Raw genomic sequence first — 23681 nt, forward strand, 5'->3', positions numbered from 1 at the left:
AATTGATTTTATTTGTATGACAGATAGAGAACATCGGGTGAGATTTAGTGTAGAGCAACAGATGGAACTCACATCTATATTATGTTATTTTTAAATGTGGATAACTTCAAAATGTCCATATTAGAATGAAGGGGTTTGGCAAACTATCATTTGTTTGCTATTTTGAGAATTCCTTTTGGCATGTGACCACTTATCCCACTGGGTTGGATCACCCTTCTAAGGATGAGATTGATTGATTTGTAAGATTTTATATATTCTATCTATCTATCTATCATCTATCTATCTATCTATCATCTATCTATCTATCTATCATCTATCTATCTATCTATCTATCTATCATCTATCTATCTATCTATCTATCTATCTATCTATCATCTATCTATCTATCTATCTATCTATCTATCATCTATCTATCTATTATCTATCTATCTATCTATCTATCATCTATCTATCTATTATCTATCTATCTATCTATCTATCTATCTATCTATCTATCTATCTAGAGACCACACTGGTGCACCAATCAGGGAAGGGGCATCGGGGGAGACAGAGGGAGAGGAAGAGAGAATCTGGAGTAGCCTCTGCACTGAGCTGGGAGCCTAAGTTGGGGCTTCATCTTATGACCCTGAGATCACAACCTGAGCCAAAACCAAGACTTGGAAACTTAACTTACTGAGCCACCCAGGCGCCCCAAGGATGAGATTTATTTTTTAATAAACTTGATAAACTTAATCAAACTAAGCATCAATTTCTCAAATGGCAAAAATAAAACAATTAAGTTACAAGCTCCAGGTCCTTAGTCAAGGGGAGCTGATCCATGGATTGGGGGAGTACAATGGCATAAACAATGGAACATGCTCCTTAACAATTTTGGGCAAGCAAGTTTTACAGAGGGTTAAAAGCAGCAGTGAACAGACAGGGCATGACTGGCTAGGGATGCATGCCTGTCCTTATTTAGAAAGATCAAGGGGCAAGTAAATAAGTATGAGGCCCAGAGCTGGCTTGGCATTTGGCGATTGGCTGACTGGCTATACCGCATTTACAGGAACATGAATGTCCAGTTTTCTGACTTGGCACTCTGGGCAGGAGTGGCTACATCTACGGCCTAGAAAGTTATTTCAACAAGACACTATCATTAACTCCAACTAACTTTCCTCCAATTATTCCTTAAAAATATAGAATCATTTCCCTCTACCAGTAAAATACATTAAAGCCCATATTTTATTTAGAATGAATTCATAACAATAGACTGTAAACAAGACTGCATGTTGGTAGCCAGAACTTAAAATATATCTTAAGGCATTTTTTTTTTTCTGGCTTTGAGATGGGTTCTGATTCAGGTTCACCATTCTCTACTTATTTAGCTCTGAAAAAATTCTTCTGAATCTAAACAGCTACACAAGAAAGGTTGAAATAATACACAGGATTCTTTTGTATATTTGAAGCAATACATATAAAACACTTTGATTTGTCTTAAAATATAAAACAACTTCCATAAGTGGAAATCTTCACCATAATATTGTTTTAAACATTATTTCCATGTTGAAACCTCTGCTTACGTAACAGCTTCATGTGGTCAGTTTTTATTTCTCTGGATCTTAACCTTCAAGAATAACTGCCCCAAACTGAGTTGATCTAAACTGTTCACAGCAATGTTCAACTGGCCATGAATATATCATTAATATTTTTCTAGGTCCATAATTACCAACTAGTATTTATTTTTCTCCTTTATGAACTGGTTAAGCATCAGGTCCTCTATATTCACATTATTATTTCTGTGCTCAACCTCATAAGGAAAGTATCATCTTCTGTAGTTGTTTTAGTATAACCCACAGGTCAAGTTTCCATGATAGGATCAATTTTAGGGCTGCCTGACTCCGTGATGTGTGCTCTTTCCATATTCTACACTACTACCAAAAAGCAGTGTGAAAATGGGGAAGAAGCAAACTTAGATCTCTATGTTGACATCAATTTGGACTTTTGCAGCTTTTAAACCATGCCCAGCACAGAAGATTTACTTAAGTAAAAAACTTCTGTTTCTGACATATTGGAGGATAAAATCAAAGTCAAATATATTGTATTGATTTTATTGTGCATTCCAAGAAGTTTGAAAAACATATAAAGGCTATTAAAACTGCATATATACAAGCCACTTTCTTAATAAATAAAACAATGCTAATAGAATTGAAGATCTTTGTGTACATTTCCACAATCACAAAAACCTCCAATCCTTTTTGAGCTCACAATTCTACTGAATTGGAATTTGTTATAGCTACATGTTTAATATTTTGATTACATTTATATTTATTTAGGTACAATATGTGGTATCATATTATAAAGGAATTACCTAACCCTAGCTCCTAGCTAATTATAAAATTTCAGGTTTTAAATTTTACCTTGTAGTCTGCAAAAATATTGTTTCTTGCATCCATTATTATGATTGAATAGTTAACTATTGTCCTTGTAAATAATCTGTCTTTTCCTCCATTCTGGCTGTCTTGGTGTTATATAGTTTCACTGTGATATATTTAAATACATTATTTCTTGTTATTTATCCTTCTTGTAATTATGCTTCCTGATTCTTCCATCAACTAGAAAATTCTTAGATACCCTTTTCAAATAAATATGTGCTCATACCCTTTCTCACTATTACATTCTTCTTGGATTCCAATCAGATGTATATTAGGTCTTCTCATTATATTCTCAATGTGCATAAAACTTCTTAATAGCTTCTTTTTGTTCCTTTGTGCTACATTCTGGGTCATTTATCCATATGTATTTGCCAGGACATTAATTCTTTTTCATAATGTTTTTAATTTGCTTGGTAATATATTGGTTAGTTTTCAAATATGCCAACTTGTTTTTCAAAGTTGTGTTCATGTTTTTTTATTCATAATATTATTTCCTTAAATACATTTTATAAGCATCTGCAATCCTAATTCTGCATTTTATTCTTTCCGTTGTCTGTTCTATTGATTCTCTCATTGTTTCAATTGACTTATAATTTCTTTTTTAGAGCTCCTATTTCAGCTGATTTTATTTGAAAAAAATTCCAAAGTAGGGTAAACTTGAGTTTTCCCTAGAGGATATTTATATTTGTTTTCTTTTGTGATCACTAAGGCAGCGCTTTTCAGGCTTTAATGTATGTAGTAGGTAGAATAAAAGCCACACAAGGATGTTTATATCTTAATTGCCAGAACCGGTGCATGTGCTACCTTATATACCAGAGGGTGTCTATGGAAATGGGGTTAAGTTAATGATACTAGATTTTGCAGGTAGGCCCAATGTAATTACACGTTCTTATAAGAGGAGAGCAGGATGGTCATAGTAAGGGAAGGAGATTTGATGAATGAAACAGAGAGGAGAAAATGAGAGAGGATTGAAATGTTACATTGCCAGCTTTGAAGATGAAGGAGGAGCTACAAGCCAAGAAATGCAGGCAGCTTCTAGAAGCCTGAAGAGGCAAGGAGATGTTTTCTCCCCTAGAGTTTCCAGTAGTAACATGGTCTTCCATCACCTTTATATTAGAACTTCTGAAAAAAATAAAAAATAAAAATAAAAAATATTAAAAAAAGAACTTCTGAATTTCAGGAAGACAATAAATTTGTGCTGTTTTCCACTAACTTGGTGTTTATAACACTTTGTTCTACTAAATTTGTTATAGCATCAATAGGAAACTAAGGCAATGTGCATGCAAATCACTTTGGGATCTTGTTAAGAAACGGAATCTGACAGCAGACCTGGGAAAGGGTGAGAGTCTGTATTTCTAACAAGTTCCCATTGTCATTGAAATTAAAACCTCAAACATTGTGTGAAAGCAAAGTATCTTTTAGCATATCCTTTCATGGAGATGAGGTACCTAGTTTTGTGAAGAGGTCTCATTGAACTTTTCTCCTGCTATAAATTCAATGATTTGTCTCTGTCCCCTGAAGAGGCACTAAATTTATGGTGTTAGCAAATGTAAGAAAAGCCTTTACCTCGATAATTTTCTGTTTACTTTGCTGGCTTCAGCTCCTCTGTCATTTATGGTCTTTAGACTTTCTTGCTATCTCAGCTATGCATTCGTGAGAATATTTGTTGCATTTTATGCAGGATTTCTAGTTATTTTTGTAGCAAAAGAATATTTAATCTGTTATACTCTTAGAAGTAGAAGTCTTCATTTATATTTGCAAATTTGAAAATTGTCTACTCATTTCTCAATGAACATCTCCTCAATGACTTCTGTTTGTTTTGGGGTGATTCTTGCTTCCATAGCCAATGAATTGCTAATTAAAACCTAATGTCCTACATAATATTTAAGAGTGGTTTTGGGGAGTAAAAGTCAGTATCAGAGAAATCAAGTGGTTAAAATAGTTTATATATATAGAGAGAGAGATAGATAGCTTCAGATGTTTGGACTAAAGAAAGAAAGCCAGTGGGTAAATAGGGAAATCTACATTTTCTGTTAAGTCTCAATCACTGACCTAAACTCTGTGGATGCCATGAGTCATAAAATATATATATCCTGATTTTAGACAAGAGAAAATTCAGACTCAGAAAGCTAAAAAAAAAAATCTTTTAGAGAACCCTTCTAGACATGTAAGAACTTATACATTTAAGAATAACACTAACATTTATTAAGCTTCTGGTTGAGTCAAGATCAGAAGGAAACAACACCCTACAGCTTAAAAGGCAAACAGTCAGTAATGGAATTCAGGATTTTCTTAGACCAAGCCTATGCTCTTTCCACCATTCCGTGTTACATCTACAGTTATCCAAAATAGACTGATTTTGAATACTGTGTAAAATTCTACTTACAGTTTACTTACACAGTGAGACAGTCTCTATCATATGCTGGCAGTGGAAAAGTTAATTGGGGAAAATACAAAATATATACAGAAACAATTTGTCAAGAGCCCAAGTGTATCACTTATTTACCTGAGCAAATAATCGCTTTTAGGATACAAACATACACACAAAAACAAAATGGCACAACTGCACACTCCACTGCTGATTGTTACTATTTTATGTTAATGAGTCACAAATTCCTAACCTAAGCTTCTCAACGTACTATACATTTAATTCCTCCAAAGAGCCTTACATTTTCTTCCACTTCATCAATCTCAGATTACTTCACTTCATTGAAAAGATTTAAGTCATTAAGCACAAAAAATTTTAAATTCCCCTGCTCAATGTTACATACTTTGCACACTAAAAACATCCTGCAGTCACAAAGGATCAAGTACCACCTTCATTTGAAAGCCAGTCCCTCCACATGTGTCCTTAATCCTGACACTTTCTGTCTCCCAGAGATTAAGTTGTATTGATTAGTATTGCAACCGTTTTCTTACCTTTAATTTCTCCCTCTGACATCTTTACTCTGTTAGTCATGCTTAACACTCATTCAAAAAAACTAAATTATCCTTTCCCTTCTATACCATGTGGTCTGCAAGGTATTGTTTTATCCTCTTCTCTTTTCACTTACACATCACAAAGAAAAAAAACTACCCTGTCATGTCACCTGAATTTACTTCTCAACTTATGATAGGGATAGTTTCTATTCTTAGAAAAGAACTGACATTTTTCTTAACATAATTGAATGGCCAAATCTAATATTTTTCCATCCTTATATTAATAAAATTTGCTGTTATGTTTGGCAGCATTAATCACTCCATTCTTGAAAAAGTGTCCACTTTCCTCTCATGGCTGCTTCTAAGTTACTCTTGGGAATTAGCGTACCTTAGTTTTCCATGGATTTCGGTGTTTAAGTCATTGCTTTTATCATCCATCATACTTCAGCAGTTTAGGTGATCACTTCTACCCTCTCATAACTTCAACTTGCTCTTGAATGCTGATGACTCATAGATCCATATCTTCTATCTGTCTTCTCCCCACCAAGCTTCAGTTATGCTCTCTCACTGCCTGATGGTCAATTACCTCTGAATGCCCTACAAGTACTTCACATTGTCAACAATTCAAAATGGAATTGATTTTCTTCCCCTACGGGCTCCTACTTCATACATCAGCCAAGAGTGCCACCATTAATCAGTCTCCATTTCAGAATTACCCTTGACTACTCATCCCCCCTCAAGATTGATTCATCAACATTCTTTATTAGTTAAAATCTAATCAGGAGACAGAAACTACACAGCAATTTGAAAGGGGAACCATTACTGTAAAGAATTATCAACTATATCAGGAGAAAAAAGGCAAGGATAACTCAAAAACAAACAAACAAACAAACAAACAAACAAAAAAACCCGGGGCTGAGGGAGAATATCCAAGAAAAAAACCAACTTGGAAATAGTTTTTTCCTAAAGACTGAGTTTCAGACCTTGCTGGAAAAGGTAGGGTGGCAACTCATCAGTTGGTCAAAAAATTCTGTGGCTTGAATTTTTGGGCCAGAGCTCTTTGCAGTTTCCACGAAAACAGCAAACACCTGTCTAGGTGGTAAGAATCGTGGCTGAGATTTTCAAGCAGGAAACCTGTAGGGTGCAAGTGACCACTCTCATGGAAAAATTCACCATAAGGGTCATGGCTTTAGTTCTGATTAATGGCTGGGCGGTGTGAGACCTGAGGTATATGGAGTCAGTATTAGGTGTTTCTTGACATATCTATGGGATTCAGGTTGACCAAGATACATAGATGGACAGATAGTGGGAGTCAAGGCCTCAGGAGCATACACTGAATGCATAGCCCAAGGCCTGGGGAGCACAGTGTCCTTATAAGCAAGACTGTAGTAAGGTGGTAACCAGGCCAGAAATGGAGCTGTAAACTTACCAAGGGACTGTATACTCTGGGTGTGCAGCTGCATGGCAGGAGAAAAAAGAAGCCAAGAGAAGCAAACTGAAACTAAGAACAGAAATACTCTCCTCTTTCAGTTTCCTTCCTATCCCCTCTACTTCTTATGCTTAATATTATGTTCACTATAAAGGAAAACTGTGAATAGGCTCCAACTCTATTATTACAGAACAGGTAATAAAGGATGAATTTGGCGCTGTGAGGCAACACATACCTTAAGTGCAAATAACTGTCAAATGTATATTGTTTTAAGTATATCTTTACTTTGGATATTAATACCCTTTCTTCTATCACTATCATTATTTAAACTTTTACCACCACCTAGATTTAAAATCTATTCTCTCCTGATGCAACTAAATGACCTACTCAAATGGGAATTCCAAATCACTGTTCTTAGAAATCTACAAAATAATACTCATCATTCATAAATGAACACCAAACATATTCATCCAGCAACTAAGCTCCTTTGTCTATTTTTGAAGCCATATCTCTTAGCATTCATTGGCTGTGTTTGTCATTTTGTGCATAACAAAAAATGAAACAAATTTTTAGTGGCATTGCAACAATAAGAATTGTTTTTCCCTCAAGTGTATGTGGGTTGTCTGGTGTTGTTTGATGAAATGGTGGGCATAGATAGGTGGCTTTTAGCAGTTATTTGAGGCCAGGTACACTCCCAAAATTTCTTTTTCCAACAAGAGGCCAATGAGAACATATTGAACTCATAAGGGCAGAGATGCAAGAGAGAATATAAAATTGTACAAGCCCATTTTTAAGTTTCTATGTCCATCTCATGACATCCTTTCTTCAGCAGCTCATAAAAGATATCTAAAATCAAAGACCTAGGAAATGTAAGTCTCCCATGAATGGCAGCAGTGGGAGGGAGAACATATTTCTGAAAAACATAATCTATATACCACCCCTTGCATTACTTCCCACCATTAGTCATTTGCTAAAATGATATTCTGATTAGTAATATAGAAGATGCCTTCCCACGCCAAAAATTCCAAAAAAGCAAAACCATCTAGGATTTTAGTTAATATCTATGTATTTGCATTGCTAAATGTATGATTTGTTATGGCTTCTGAAGTGGTGGAAATAACTTACAGACCTGTCAATGATTTCCTGTTGCTTATTGATCTCAGTTCAAGAACTTCTGTTATAGAAAGTATCAATCAAATTTATTCTTTCATGGCATCATGTTGTCCTTTGGAGAAATTATTTATCTTTTAAATCTCTAGTGCTTTCTGCATGCTTGTCACATTCATGATGCCAACTGTAATAGCCATTCGCCCTTTCTCTTTTTACTCCATATGTCTCCTCTGGAAGCTCCTGAGCTCTGTTCGGAATCAGGGATTCTCCTTTGCACACCTTCCTCATTCTCTCTTCTCCATCTGTCTTTGGCTAGCTGGGTCCATGCACTTCATAATCCAGCTCATACATTCATAAATGCTTATACATTCTTGCTGTAAAAGGACCAGGGACTTAATTACTATAAAATATTCATACTCACTGTGCTACTTTCTGGCTAATTACTGCTTACTAATAGCTACTGAAAAGAATTGTCCTTATGCAAGAAACCTCGAAGAACGGACTCTTAAAAAATTAAACAGGACTTGAAATGTTGGATTAAATATTAATTTGCCATTTTGCACAAATATAATTTAGCCAGAAAAAATGAAGAAGAGCAAATGGAAGTAAAGATAAAAATTGTGAAGGAAACAGAATAAAAAAAGCACAGTATCCTGACAAAAGAGTTTAGAAAGATGCTTCCTGGTCTAGGCCTAGGAAGATAAAAGATGAACACTTTTATGAGACCCATCAAGAGACCCATCAAGAATTCTCTTTGATGATGGAAATCTGTATCATTTTGTCTTTTGGCCAGCTACAATCTGTCCTAAGGAGTTCTCGCTCCACATTCTCATCTATCCCTTCTGTGAAAGAAGGATCATTCATTCTATTTTGGTCTTGCTCCAAGAAAACTGCAACAGTGTTAAATGGTGATGCCTGAAAAATGGTAGGGAGACTAATTCAAATTGGAGTTCCTAGGGCCAGAACAGACATCGGATAAATGGGAACAATAAAGAAGATTTATAATCATTGTCAATCAGTTGTATTTCTTAGCACCTACTGTGTCAAGAGCCACGAGAAAGGTTATACAAGGTTAACATCCTTCCTCAACATGTTTATATTCTCTTTTAATATGTAACTGGGTCTTAATAATTTAATAAAACTTGTCCTTTTTTCTGGTATACTCAAGGTACAAAACGGCTCAGAAAATTTTAGAATGAGTTCACCCCACTAGCCTTTAGCTGATGCTTGCTCTGAGACTCTCCTTATCTAGTAACTAGTTCAGGGTCTTGGAAGGCAAAGGCCCCTATTGTATAGTCATCTCAATTCACCACCTTCTCAGCAGATTCTGCCTTAAAAAAAAAAAAATCCGGAGTCTGCTAAAACCACAAGTGTAAACAAATAAAATAGTTTGTGAAAGTACATAAAGTTGCCTTATATTGCACTCAACTTCCTTATATCATTCTTCATGAAATTACAAATTACATGAGGGCTGGGAGTATATATCGCATGATCTGACCTATGATACAATATAGGAGATTTATACCTCTTTTTATATGTAAATATTATATAGAAATACATAGTCATGATTTATTTATAAAAGATTTCTTAGTGGTAGTGATTTTCAATTACTAAATTAAATTTTACATGAACACATTTTTGGCAGTTTTATGATATATCCAAATGATAAGTTTCACTTAACCAAAATTATACATTTTTTAGCACAGTCTGGATTTTGTAACAAAAGATTGTCAGATGAATGCTGATACCTGAGTATCATCAAGATTAAAAAAAAGAAAAGAAAGGAACATTGAAGTATTGAAGCCATTGAATATAATAAATGTATCCTTTCTCTACTGCAAGAAGGTACATATCATAAACTAAAGGATCCTGGCAAACTTGAATCTTCATTCTGGCAGTGAGAATATGCTATCTTTTAATAAGTAAGTAAATATACACACATTCAATCTAGTTTATAGATTTTTATTGAATATTTATTAAGAAAGTGAATAAAATACATAGAATAGCATATAATACCAATCCTGTAATTGCGTGTTTCTATGTATGAAAATCATGATTTGGGGTAGAAAAGGTTCTAGGAAAATTCCGTATGACTTATTAATACCCTTAAGAAATAGGCAGGAATATTTGCTTTTCCTGTGATAAATACATGTTACTGCTAATTAACATAGATGAAACAAAAACTATTCCTATCAAACACTGTCTCTAACTTCAAATGCCAGACATCATTAGTCCTTTGACTTTTATCTTCTTTACATAAGATATTTGAAATTGCTAAGTTTATTTGTTCAAAGTGCAAAAGCTTTGGGATAAGAAGAAAAAGTGTACAATAAATACAAAACTTTTCATAGCAACTTGAAAAGATTAAATTAAAATGAAAACATCTTGCATAACTGAAATTTTATACCCATTGAGCAACACCTTCTCATTTTCCTTTCTTCTTTAGCCCTGGCTACCAAAAAAAAAAAAAAGAAAAGAAAAGAAAGAAAAATCCATACAAAACTGGTCAGCTAAACTGCCAGTACTAATTTACTTCTTTTTCTCCAACACTAAGATAAGATACCAAATAAATTCTATCTAAAGGGTCACCTGAGTGGTTCCATGGTTGAGAGTCTTTCTTTGGCTCAGATTGTGATTCCAGGATGGGCGATTGAGTCCCACATCAGGGTCCTTGCATGGAGCCTGCTTCTCTCTCTGCCTATATCTCTGCCTCTCTCTGTGTCTCTCATGAATAAATAAATAAAATCTTAAAAAAAATTCTATCTAAAAACAAGCTTTATCCTCAAGAAGCTTTAAATCTGGTAATTAAAGCCTCAAGTAATAAGTGCAATGATATCCATAATAACAAGAAAAACTACAGACACTTAAAAGTGTATTCATCAGGCTCTGTTTCTGGTTAGAGCATAGAACACAATGCAAATTCCACAATGTGAAAAAATTAATATATCATGAGAAAGTAGGTTTTATATCAGAAATTCAAAGGTTTATACAACATTCAAAAATCAGTCATTGTAATTCACCATTTGAACAGAATGTAGTATAATACATGTGATCATAATTGATACAAAAGAATAGAAGGAAACTTTCTTAATCTGTTGGAGGAGATAGACCAAAATCCTAAATTAATATCATACTTAGTGGTAAAATATTAAAGTCTTTTCCATAGAGGTTTTTCCCTCAAAAATTCCATTTCACAAGAATTCCTATTTTGGATTCAGCATCTAGGGAATTGAAACTCACAGATATAAATAAGTCAATTAAGATTCTTTCTTAAGATATTAGAAAATTGGGCAGCCCGGGTGGCTCAGCGGTTTAGCGCCACCTTCAACCCAGGGCCTGGTCCTGGAGGCTCAGGATCCAGTCCCATGTCAGCCTCCCTGCATGGAACTTGCTTCTCCCTCTGCTTGTGTCTCTGCCTCTCTCTCTGTGTCTCTCATGAATAAATAAATAAAATCTTTAAAAAAAGGTATTAGAAAATAAACAACATAATCACAATGATATGGGATATTAGAACTAAAAAAGAAATATTAAAGTTAAAGAAATAAAAAGGAATAAATATTTGAAGCCCTGTGTGCTGTATAGTATCCTCTTCCTCCAAGGAGTATATGCCTCCAAGGAGTATATACCATCAGGTGCTGTGTATTAAGTCATCTCACTATTTAAGGGAGAGGATTACTTATTCACCAACAGGTTGAATAGGAGGTGTTCAGAACACTTAAAATACAGATATAAAAATATATATGTAAATGCTAACAAATGCAATCCAAGAAAGCATCACCACCAACTATAACCTACTACAACCAATGTAGACTTATTCTGACAATACAAGGTATCTTCATATGAAGAAATCCATTCATATATTATCTAAGTAGATACCTCATATCATTGGATTCTGATGACATTTTATACACACACACAGGGCCTAGTGTTGAAGTTTTGTGTGTATATATGTTTAGGTAAGTTTTTATAATAAGAAGGAAGTTTTGAAAAAAACACATATTGGGCCGGTAATGAGAATGCTGGCATGGGAGTGGGAGATGATAAGCATTGACAATACACATATTAAAGTACATTATTGCACTTGTTATAACAAGCATTCATTCATGTATAATTAAAAAGTGAAATTTACTTTTAAAACTAAAAATTAACATAAAGAACAAAGTTAACAAAGCCCAACAGAGAAGATTTGATCAATACAATTCAAATTGTTTTTTTTTCTTTTTGAGAAGAAAAATGTTTGTAGAGTATTATTAATTAAAAAAGGGAGACAAGACTTCCAGGGAAGATGGTGGAGTAGGAAAATCCTAAGTTCACCTCATCACACAGTTACACCCACATCAGTGTAAATGACCCAGAAAACCACTGAAGACTGCAAACCAGACTCTCCACAGCTAAACGTAGGAAAGAGGACACATGAAAGAAAGCAGGAAGCACATAGATGTAGTTGGCAGCTTTACAAACCTCGGGGCAGTCCCCAGGAGGGAAGGATGACCTAGGCTCAAAGAGAAGAGAGAGAGCAAACTCTCACACCAGGGAGGCTACATGAAGAAGATGTATCCCTATAACATCTGGCTTTGAAAACTAGAGGAGCCTGGGATGCCTGGGTGGCTCAGCAGTTGAGCGTCTGAGGCTTAGGGCATTATCCTGGAGTCCCAGGATGGAGTCCCACATCAGGCTCCCTGCTCGGAGCCTGCTTCTCCCTCTGCCTATGTCTCTGCCTCTCTCTCTCTCTCTCTCTCTCTCTCTCTCTCTCTCTGTCTCTCATGAATAAATAAATAAAACCTTTAAAAAATAATAAAACTAGAGGGGCTGAATTTAGTAAGTTCTTACAATCAGCAGGACTTAACACCTGGAACTTTGAAAAATCAATGGGCCTAGCTCTGGAAGAACCAAGAGAGTGAGAAGAAACTGAGTCCTTGCCCTTAAAGAGATGGCAAAATAAACACCCCACTATGATGCAGCATAGAAGCAGCAGTTTGAAAAATACCTGGGGTAAATAGGATGAGAATTTGTTGATTAATCTTAGAGCATGTGCTGGAGGAGCAGGCATCTCTCAGGAGACATCTCTAGGAACAAAGTTGCTGGTGAGTGCCATTTCCCTCCTGCCCACAACCAGCACCCAAATACACAGACACCTGTAGGAACCAGCACATGGAGAATACTCTCCATCTAACTTACTAATAGCATGCCTTACTCCCACATTCTTCTGAGGACAACCCTGGACAGCTGGGCCTTGTCTCTAGGTCCTCCCAGGCAGACCCCCCAAAAAATGTTTTTGCTAACACTGCACACCTGTCCCATTCTCTTCTGTAGATCAGTCTCCTTCAACTATCCCCACCCCACCTCAGTTCCAGGCAGGTGCAGAGCTCTTCCCACCAGCCAAGGCAGACCTTGGGACCTGCCAAGGTCTGGTCTGATTACAGTCTCCATACACTGATGATAGTTACTCAAGGAAAGACAACACAGGGAAATCACTCTGTAGCTCAGTGCTACTGCATCTCTGGCAATCACCTAATCTGACTTATATTAAGCCCAAGATGGCCCCAGACTAGCCCACTAACACCACAGGGACCAAGCCCTGCCCACGACAGGCAAAGAGAGTCATTGCAAACCACCAGTCTGAAGGGAAAAGTGACTCAGCCACAAGATCAGAGTGCACACAACCTACAAAGGAGGCACTTCTGAACTGAACTGCTGAATTACAGTGAACAGGGGACACTGCACTGCAAGGTACTACAGCACATATTCTCCATAAGGCCACAACTTTCTTTTTTTTTTTTTTTTTTTTTTATTTATGATAGTCACAGAGAGAGAGAGAGAGAGAGAGAGAGAGAGAGAGGCAGAGACACAGGCAGAGGGAGAAGGCAGGCTCCATGCACCGGGAGCCCGATGTGGGATTCGATCCAGGGTCTCCAGGATCGCGCCCTGGGCCAAAGGCCGGCGCCAAACCGCTGCGCCACCCAGGGATCCCCAAGGCCACAACTTTCAAGCATAGAAGATGTAGTTGATTTTCCTAAAAGACAGAAACAGACACTGAAAGTTAGACAAATGAGGAGACAGAGGAGTATCTCCCTAAAGGAAAAAAAAAAAATAGGAGGAAATCAAAGTAATAGAACTAAACAAAATGAGGTAAGTAATATGTTTAATAGAGAATTTGAAGTAATGGTCATAATGACACTCACTGCACTGGAGAAAAGAGTATGCAACCTTGGTAAAATCCTCAATAAAGAGATAAAATCCAAAAAGAATGGCCCAAAGTTGAAGAACTCAGCAAAAAAAATAAAAAATAAAAAATAAAAATACACTAGATGTAATGGGTAGCAGACTACAGGAAGCATAGGAATGGATCAGTGGTCCCCCACCCCACCCCCGAGTTGTGCCAGCCAAGCGCAACTCCTTGCTAGCGCTTGGGGGCTCCGGGCAGATGCTGCACCCTGGCCTTTCCTCCCTGCGGCGGGGCCCAGCGACCGGCCGGATTCAAGATGACCAACGAGGAACCTCTTCCCAAAAAGGGAAGAGGTTCGACTGAGTGAAACAGACTTCAAAGTTATAGCACGAGATGAGTTAATTCTAAGGTGGAAACAATATGAAGCATATGTCCAAGCTTTGGAGGGCAAGTGCACAGATCTTAATTCTAATGATGTAACTGGGTTAAGGGAGTCTGAAGAAAAACTAAAGCAACAACAACAAGAGTCTGCTCACAGAGAAAACATCCTTGTAATGCGACTGGCAACCAAGGAGCAAGAGATGCAAGAGTGTACTACTCAAATCCAGTACCTCAAGCAAGTCCAGCAAGCCTAGCATTGCCCAACTGAGATCAACAATGGTAGACCCAGCGATCAACTTGTTTTTCCTAAAAATGAAAGGTGAACTGGAACATACTAAAAACAAACTGGAACGAGCCCAAAATGAACTGAGTGCCTTGAAGTTTATGCCTGATAGGCAAACAAATCATACTCCCCAGTCAAGACTTCCCTGACAGTCCCACTAGAGAAAGCTGTGGTGGGAAAGCCAAGTACTCATTTCCACACCAAGACTCAGACTTTTTGAGCCAAAAAAAGCCACATTCTTATACTATCCAGCTTGTAATGGTTAATGTAAAACTTATCAGATGAACCTTGTGTTTCAGCTTTTTTTTCTTCCCCCTCCCCTTGTTTCAGAGGCCTTATGGCATCGGACTATTCCGAAAAAGTGGCCACCTCCAAAAAATTCCCCTTCTAGAACATGTAGACACTTGAGAAATGTTTCTGTCTGAAGAAAATAGAGGGAGAAACAGAAGGCACACTGTGTCTTCAGACAGTTTGGAGGAATGAAAACCTAGAGATTTAAAATCATGAACTGAACATGTAAAATTCTAGTAAAATGTAAAAATGGAATATGCATCGCTCTTAACCTTGAGCATAGTGACTTAGAGACACTGTATCTCAGGTTTGCCAATAAGACTGTGGACTTCGTGATTGTTGTTGAACTTGTGGGTCAAAACTCAAATGAGGTGAATTTTGCCTTTAAAGAGTTTATTTGCTAAGAACCAATTTAATAGTCACGAGAGAATCAAATAATAGATGTCAGTACAAGTAGTTCATATATTTAACCATTTAGTTTGGGGCTCTATATTACTTGATTGAGCCTTAAACCAATGTGGTTTTAATCAATGTTTTGTTCTTTGAATGGTTGCTAATGCTGTAGATAATCTTACTGAGGACTGTACAAACAAACATAAAGGTGTGGTATCAAACTTCAGGTTGAAACTGTTTGAAGCATTATAAACATTCATTTCACTACTAGATTGTATAAGGATTATTGGCTGTGATGAGACTCACTGCGTTATTTTTTTCAGTAGTGAAATTAAATCCCCATTCCATTCAACAGGCACATGTTGAAAGAGCATTGTCATTGGTGTTAATGCGGGAATGTGTTTCCTTCATTGTGTTTGTGCCTTTTGTATTGCACTCTTGATATTAAATTAAATGTTCCTTAAAAAAAAAAAAAAAAAAAGGAATGGATCAATGACCTGGAAGACAAAGTAATGGACAGCAATTAAACAAAACAACAGAAAAGACAAAGATAATAATAAAAAAATGAAAATAAATTAAGGAAACATAACATCATCAAGCATAATAATATTGACATTATGGGGATCTCTGGAGAAGACAGAGAAGGGGCAGAGAATGTACTTGAAGAAATAAATAGCTATAAACTTCCCTAATCTGGGGAAGGAAACAAATCCAGATCCAGGAGGCGCAAAGAACCCAATACAAAATCAACCCAAAGAGGTCCATAGAAAACATATAACAATTAAAATGGAGGGGAAAAAAGTAGTAATGAAGAGAGAATTTTAAAACAGAAAGAGAAAAGAAAAAAGTTACTTATAAGGGAAATCTTATAAGGCTATCAGCTGATTTTCAGCAGAAACTTTTCAGGGCAGAAGAGAGTGGCATGATATCTTCTAAATGCTGAAATAAAAAAAAATCCAGCAAGGCTTCATTCAGAACAGAAGGAAAGATAAAAGTTTCCCAGACAAACCAAAGTTAAAGGAATTCATAAACACTAAGCCACACACTACAAGAAATATTAAAGAGGAATTTTTGTGAAGAAAGGAAAAACCATAAAATAGGAGTAAGAAAGGTAGGAAGCACAAAAGCATTAAAATTAAGTATATCTCTAAAAATCAGTCAAGGGAATCACAAAATAAAAGCATGTAAATTATGACATCATATATCTAAAACATGAGGGAGAGAGGAGTAAGAATGATTTCAAATTTAAGTAACCATCAGCTTTACATAGACTGCTGTGTGCATAAGATGTTGTGGTTTATCTAATGGTAACCATAAATCAAAAACCAGTAATAAATACATTAAAAATAGAGAAAAGAATTAGAGTGTAACAAATCACTGAAGAAAGCCAGCAAGCCATAAGAAAGAGTGCAAGAGAAGAAAGGAACAGAGAAGAACTACAAAAACAACCGTAAAACAAGTAACAGAGTGGCAATGAATACATACCTATCAGTAATTACTTTGAAGGTAAATGGACTAAATACTTCAAACAAAAGACACAGAGAGTTAGAATGGATAAAAAAGCAAGACCAATCTATACATCTGTATGCTGCCTACATGAGAGTCATTTCAGACGTAAAGACACATGTAGATTAAAAGTGAAGGGAAAAAAAAGTGACACACAAACGGAAGTGAAAAGTGAAAAGAAAACTGGGTTAGCAGTAGTTATACTGGACAAAATAAACTTTAAAACAAAGACTGTAACAAGAGAAAAAGAAGGACACTAAAAAGTGATAAAGGGAACAATCCAACAAGAAGATAAAACAATTATAAATATTTATGAAACCAATACAGGAGCACCTGAATCCATAAGGCAACCATTAATAGACATAAAGAAAAAAATTACCTTAATATAATAATAGTGGGAAACTTTAACACCCACTTATATAAACAGATGAGTCATCCAGTCTGAAGACCCAAAAGGAAAGTGTAGCTTTGGATGACTCATTGGACCAGATAGACCTGAAAGATCTATTCAAAACATTCCATCTTAAATCAGCAGAATACACATTCTGCACATGGAACATTACACAGGATAGATCACATGTTAGACCACAAAACAAGTCTCAACAAATTAATCAGCAATGGAACTGAATCAGTAATCAAAAAACTCTCGTCAAATATAAGTCCAGGACCAAACAACCTCACAGGTGAATTCTATCAAGCATTTAAAGAAGAACTAATACTTAAAATTCTCAAACTATTCCAAAAGAATAGAAGAGAAAGGACAGCTTCAAAATCATTCTATCAGGCCACCATTTCCCTGATACTAAACACAGACAAAGACACTAAACAACTAAACAAACAAACAAACAAACTACAGACAAATATCTCTGATGAATATAGATGCAAAAATCACCAAGAAAATAATAAAAAATTGTGAGTTCAACAATACACTAAGAAAATCATTCGTCACGATCAAGTGGGATTTAATCCTGGGATACAAGAGGGATTCAATATTTGCAAATCAACAAACATCACACATCACATCAACATGAGGAAGATTAAACCCATATGATCCTTTCAATAGATGCAGAAAAAGCATTTGACAAAATATAACACCCATTCAGTATAAAAACCCTCAACAAAATACATTCAGAGAAAACATACAACATAATAAAGGCCTATATGAAAAACTTATGTTCACATATTCAATGGGGAAAAACTGAGAGCTTTTCCTCTAAGATCAGGACAAGACAAAGATGTCCATTCTCACTACTTCTATTCAACATAGTACTGAAGTCCTAGCTTCAGCAATCAGACAAGGAAAACTAATAAAAAGAATCCAGTTAAGTAAAGAAGTAAAATTTTTGCTATTTGAAGATGACATGATACTATATATATAGAAACCCCTAAGTAATACATAAAAAAATTGCTAGAACTGATAAATGATAAATGAATAACTGATAATGAATCTAGTAATGTTGCTGGATACTGAATCAATAAGATAAATCTATTGCACTTCTATGCACTAACAATGAAGCAGAAAGAAAAATTAAGAAAACAATCTCATTTACAATTGTACCAAAATGGTAAAATACCTAGGGGTAAACTTAACCAAGGAAGTGAAAGACATGTACTCTGAAAACTATAAAACACTCATGAAAGAAATCAGAGATGACAGAAACAAATGAAAAGATATTCCATGCTTGTGGATTGGGAGACCAAATATTGTTAAAATAGCCATACCACAAAAAATTATCTACAGATTTAATGCAATTCCCATCAAAATACTAATGGCATTTTTCATGGAACTAAAACAAATCTAAAATTTTCATGAAGCCATAGAAGACCCTGAATAGACAAAACAATCTTTAAAAAAAGGAACTAAACTAGGGGTATCATAATCCCAGATTTCAAGACAAAATACAAAGTTGTGGTAATCAAAATAGTATGATACTAGTACAAAAACAGACACATAGGTCAATGGAACAGAATAAGGTCAGAAATCCATGAATATATAGTCAATTAATCTTTGACAAAGGAAGCAAGAATATGAAATGTAGAAACGACAGTCTCTTCAACAAATGTTGGGAACACCAGATAGCTACAAGCAAAAGAATGAAACTGGACCATGCTCTTACACCATACACAAAAATAAAATCAAAATGGATTAGACCTAAATGTAAGACCTGAAACTATAGAAATGCTAGAAGAGAGCACAGGCAATAACTTCTCTGACATTGCCATAGAAACTTATTTTTTTATATATCTCCTGATGAGGGCAACTAAAGTAAAAATAAGCTATTGAGATTACCTCAGAAAAATAAGTTTCTGCAGGGACACCTGGGTGGTTCAGCAGTTGGGCGCTTGTCTTCAGTTCAGGTCTGATCCCGGGATGTGGGATGGAGTCTCACATCAGGCTCCCTGTGAGAAGCCTGCTTCTCCCTCTGCCTATGTCTCTGCCTCTCTCTTTCAGTCTGTGTCTCTCATGAATAAATAAATCTTTTTAAAAAAAGTTCCTGCACAGTGAAGGAAACCATCAACAAAACTAAAAGACAACCTACTGAATTGGAGAAGATATTTTCAAATGACACAGTCAATGAAAGATTAGTATCTAAAATATATAAAGACCTTATACTACTCAACACCAAATAAAACCCAAGGAATCCAATCAAAAAACGGACAGAAGTCATGAACAAACATTTTTTTCCATAGAAGACATCTTGATGGCCAATGGAGCCATGAAAAAATGCTAAACATCACTTATCATCAGAGAAAGAAAGAAACTGGGATGAGAAAGGTGAAGTTGTTTTCAATTTGTGTAATAGAATGTGCTTCTACAGATGAGTATTTACCAAGGGAAAAGTAGACAAAAATAATGTCAGGATTATGATAGTGAGTGTACTTCAAAACGCATCTTTAATAAAAGATAAATTTGTAGAAGTCAATATAATGTGTACCCCACCCAAAAAATGAAAAAGATGGCACAAATGAGCATAATTTGAAAAAGAGTTCATTCCTTTTTTCTTTTTTTTAAGTAGGCTTCACACCCAACATATGGCTTGAACTCACTATCTTGAGATCAAAAGTCACACGCTTTCCCAAATGAGCCAGGCAGGCACCCCACAAAAAGAGCACATTCTTAAAGATAGAGAATGTTTTTAAAATATTTAGTAACCTGTAGAACTCTTTAGTAACAAATGTTTTTAAATTGACAAAAGGATATATTTCTAAGAAAATAGAACTTAAATGACAGGAAAAATGGAAACCAAATCTAAAAGTCACTGGAGCAACTAGAAGGGCAGTCAAAGATTTACAGCATTGACAATAAATAATGGAAAAATGTCTACTATATCTTCAATAAATAGTTTATTATTCTCATAAACGAATGCTTTTACAGCACAAAAGCATGAACCAAATCACAACCAATTCTGTAAGCCTAGAACAATTACGAGATCAATACTAGTCAAGTACAGGAGATAAAATGTAAAGTTATCTATGAATATCAATGTGAAAGTAGTAAGTGAAAGAATAACCATCAAGCCACCAGTTTATTAAGAATTGTGAAAGAAAGTATTTGAAGAAGGTGAAAAATGAAAGCTTAACTTTAGTATTAGATATTAAACTCTATTATAATAATTAAAACATGATGTTGGTGAAAATTTTAGTATTTCAATAAGACATATATAATACATATTGCATTTTAGTACTTGATAACAATGGAATTTAAGTTCAACACATAATGGCTTATCAACATACGACTATGTTCTTGGAAAAACTATAATTTTATGACAAAAAAGTTAACAAATATAAATGGTAGATTAATGAGATAAAACTACATATTAGGAAGTATATAGGGAAGATATTATTAAAAATATTGAAGCTATACATTAAACTTATGTAAACAATAAAAATTCCTTGCAGAAAAAGTACCAAGTTAAAATCATTATATGTACAGTTCCCTAAATATATGAATGAAAAGATGTCATCCTCAGCTGATATAAAAAAAATGCAAAAAAACTGAACTAATTATTGTGAATATGTGAAAAAAATGATAATTTTATATACTAATTTTGAAGTTTAATATCATAATGTTTTATTGGAGAGTAGGTTGACATCAAAACTAATAATAGTATTATGTTTGCACATATATATGTATATATATATAAATGATACATTAGTTTTAATAATAGACCATTGTAATCAACTTAAAAATATATTATTAGAGAAGAAATAAATACGCTCCAAGTCTAGTATGGAAAACAATGTGACCATTTACTCTAAATGTACACACACACACACACACACCACAGCATCACACACCAATTTCTAAAACATTTTGTTAAGTTAAAATTTATATCAAAAAAAAAAATTTATATCAAATTATCTTCTTTATGTGTGTATCAACGCACACACACATGCATGCACACATATGTACAACAAAATAATCAAGTTTCATAGAAAATAATTACCTAGGGCACCTGGGTGGCTGAATCAGTTAAGAGGCTGCCTTCTGTCCAAGTCATGATTTAAGGGTCCTGGGATTAAGCCTTACATCAGGCTCCCTGCTCAGCAGAAAGCCTGCTTCTCCCTCTCCCTCTGCTGCTCTTCCTGCTTGTGCTCTCTCTCTCTCTCTCTGTCAAATAAATAAATAAGATCTTTAAAAAAAAATATCTCATTGATAATGATCATTGGAGAATAAAAGGTGACTTATATACATACATTAATTTTTTGTGCATGCTTAGTGTTTAATTTTACAAGACTACACAATAAAATATTTTTTATCTATCAAGTTGGGAAAGAATTACAAATATTAGGAGCAGCCGGGTGGCTCAGTGGTTGAGCGTCTGCCTTCAGCTCGCGACGTGATCCTGGAGTCCCGGGATCTAGTCCTGGAATCGAGTCCCGCATCGGGCTCCCTGCATGGACCCTGCTTCTCTTCCCTCTGCCTATGTTTTTGCGTCGCTCTGTGTCTCTCATGAATAAATAAAATCTTTAAAAAAAAGAATTACATATCAGCAAGTTATGAACATGAATTTTCCACATCATTTGGTGAAATCATATCTACTTTTTTCTGAAGGAAAATTTGGAAATATATTTTAAAATCCGTAAAACTTTAAATATCATTTAATTCATATATTTTACTCTTAAAATTTTTTCTAGCAAAATAATTTATATATCTTAAGACACATACAGACACAAAATTGTTTATGAAGTGTTAGCTTATAACAATGAAAACTATTTGAAAGCAGCCTAGGAATTTAATAAGAGAAACTGGGTTTATTATGACCAATTTAATCTTTAAAGATTAAAGACATAATCTTTAGTTAAAATGAAGGTCATGTGGCACTTAAAAATTATTTTTAGAAATTGAAAATGATATTTTGTGGGAAAAACAAGTTGCATGACATATATAATAACATTCTTGCTTTTTAGACTTTCCCTGTGGTCTCAGACAAAATTAAAATATACTATTGAAGATGTTTTCCTTAATTGGTTAAGGTTACGTGTAGTACCTTTTACCATTCTGGCTTAGAAACTTTTTGTAATCTTTCTACAATTAATTATACAACTACTTTGGATTTTAATGAGCTCCATTGCTAGCTGCTTTTCATTTAATATATTAATTATTTCATTACATTTTTTCACAATTTGCTTTATACCAAGTTTTGACCCTCATAAATAACCTATGAAGAATTATGCGTATACCAAAAATGAGAAAACTGAGTTGTACATAAGTGACCTCAGGAGGACAACGTGGCTGGGAACCAAAAGCCAGGCTCACTCCCAGGTCTTAATGATCCCAATGCCTGACCCCTAGGGGTTGCACCATGTTCCTGTCACTGCCTAGAACAATGCTAGGCACATAATAAGTAACAAGTATAATACTTGTTCACTGTCTCAGAGATAAAACGTTGAGCAGAATGCTTCATGGGAAAACAATATTTAATTCATTAGTTATTTCTGTGTGGAAACACACAGGATTAAAAAATGACTGTTTTATTTTTCTAACACCTTTAAATGAAGACTGGCCTTAAATGTATAGTATCAAGTACAATTTGGGAATGCTGGTGCCTCTCTTGCTTTGCAGCAGCTCAACCAACATCTATGTTCAAGGAGAAGCCACTCTTTCTCACTATTCTTTTGATCTTCACTCTTGCCATTATTTCTTAACAGAATTCCAATTTGTGAGGTGCAGGTCCCAACAGGCCACTGTTGAATACCATCATTTAAAATGCCATCATGTTTAATCCTTTTAAAATCCTCAAGAGATGAGAATTATTGGTCTCACGTTATGGATAGGCTTGGAGAGGTGATGGTGTTAGAACAAAAATTCAGGCATGCTTGCCCAAGAAACCAACTATTTTCAAGACTTTGAGGACTGTTGGCCTCACAGTTGTACCTCTGAGTCAGAAAGGTTCTGAAAGATCTTTTGTACAACCAAACAGAATATATTATATGTCCTGTTTTTGTGATTAATAAAGTGGAAAGGGGAGCACATGGGTGGCTCAGTTGGTTAAGCGTCTGCCTTCGGCTCAGGTCCTAGGATGGAGCCCTGCATCAGCCTGCCCGCTTAGTGGGGAGTCTGCCTCTGCCTCTGCCCATCCCCTCTCTCATGTTCTCTCTCTCTCACTCTGTGTTCTCTCTCATAAATAAAGTCTTTTAAAAAGAAATAAAGTGAAGATTGATTTAAATTGCTAAATTAAAAATAGCTTTGTTGTTACTATGCACTTTCTCAATTAACAGAATCTATTTCTATTATGTGAGAGTCACTAAAACCTTACCCCAAAAATTGTTTCCTAATCCAGATTGTTG

At 35.2% G+C, this 23681-nt stretch overlaps 1 pseudogene; it reads left to right on the forward strand.

The window, feature by feature from the left end:
• The first annotated feature begins 14351 nt into the window (after positions 1-14351).
• Positions 14352-15090, forward strand: LOC121481784 (annotated as a pseudogene).
• The last annotated feature ends 8591 nt before the right edge of the window (positions 15091-23681 follow it).

The sequence above is a fragment of the Vulpes lagopus genome, chromosome 24 (genome assembly GCF_018345385.1).
Source record: "Vulpes lagopus strain Blue_001 chromosome 24, ASM1834538v1, whole genome shotgun sequence".
NCBI classification, from domain to species: domain Eukaryota; kingdom Metazoa; phylum Chordata; class Mammalia; order Carnivora; family Canidae; genus Vulpes; species Vulpes lagopus.